This window comes from Eptesicus fuscus, chromosome 11 (genome assembly GCF_027574615.1).
Source record: "Eptesicus fuscus isolate TK198812 chromosome 11, DD_ASM_mEF_20220401, whole genome shotgun sequence".
In the NCBI taxonomy this organism is placed as follows: domain Eukaryota; kingdom Metazoa; phylum Chordata; class Mammalia; order Chiroptera; family Vespertilionidae; genus Eptesicus; species Eptesicus fuscus.
The window spans coordinates 9,726,011-9,727,403 of record NC_072483.1 but is presented as its reverse complement, the minus strand read 5'-3'; positions in this window follow the sequence as shown (position 1 = coordinate 9,727,403).

The window sequence follows — 1,393 nt, the reverse complement described above, 5'->3', positions numbered from 1 at the left end:
CAAGTGAAGACCAAGCAGGACAGTGAGGTGTAGAAAACCAAAGCTGGTGGGCGGATGGGCCAACAGGAAGTGCTGTGGGAAGTGGGAGGTCAGGGAAGGCCTCCCTGAGGAGGTGGTGTTTCAGGGGAGACCGGAATAAAGTAGGGGAGGGAGCTGTGCTGCTACCTGGAGGAAAAACATTTCCGATAGAGGAGCAGCAAGGGTGAAGGTCATGAGCAGGAGAAGGCATGGCCAGCTACAGAATGTCAGGGAGGACAGTGTGTCCAGGAGCAGTGAATGAGGACAGGAGGCCACAGATAATGCAATGAATGAATGAATGAATGAATGGAGCCTAAGGAGAATAAAATACAAATTCAGGCCTTGGGTCATCTATATGATCTTGAGCAAGTCACTCTTAACTCTCTGTTTTCCACTCCCCATGGATAAAAAGAGAATCATCATAGATACCCAACTCATTGAACTGAGAATTATAGACCAAGGAGCCTGGACTAGAAATTAAGAGGACTTTATTTGACTCCTGTTCTATCATTTTCTAGCAAAGTGACCTTAGGGAGGTCATTTTATCTCTCTGAGCCTCAGTTTGCTCATCTGTAAAATGAGAATCATGGTGTCTGCCCTGCTAATCTCAGGAGGTTATAGTCTGGATCAAAATATATGATCCATGTGGAAATGGTTTGTAAATGGCACATGTCATACAAATAGAGGGGCTTGTTGAATACCTCACGCAGGGTAAGGGAGACCTGTGGCTCCCCCAGAGGACTCGGGTCAGAAGCTCTCACTCCCCATCAGCTCTCACCTCCCTATCAGCTCTCACCTCCCCATCAGCTCTCACCTCCCTATCAGCTCTCACCTCCCCATCAGCTCTCATTCCCCCATCACCTCTCACTCCCCATCACCTCTCACTCCCCATCGCCTCTCACTCCCCATCAGCTCTCACTCCCCATCAGCTGTCAATCCCCCATCACCTCTCACTCCACATCACCTCTCACTCCCCATCAGCTCTCATTCCCCATCGCCTCTCACTCCCATCAGCTCTCACTCCCCATCAGTTCTCACCCCCATCTCCTCTCACCTCCATCAGCTCTCACTCCCCATCGCCTCTCACTCCCCATCAGCTCTCAATCCTCATCGCCTCTCACCCCGCATCAGCTCTCACTCCCCATCACCTCTCACTCCCCATCAGCTCTCACTCCCCATCACCTCTCACCCCTCATCACCTCTCACTCCCATCAGCTCTCACCCCCATCACCTCTCACCTCCATCAGCTCTCACTCCCCATCGCCTCTCACCCCCCATCAGCTCTCACCCCCATCAGCTCTCACTCCCCATCAGCTCTCACTCCCCATCACCTCTCACTCCCCATCAGCTCTCACTCCCCATCAGCTCTCACCCC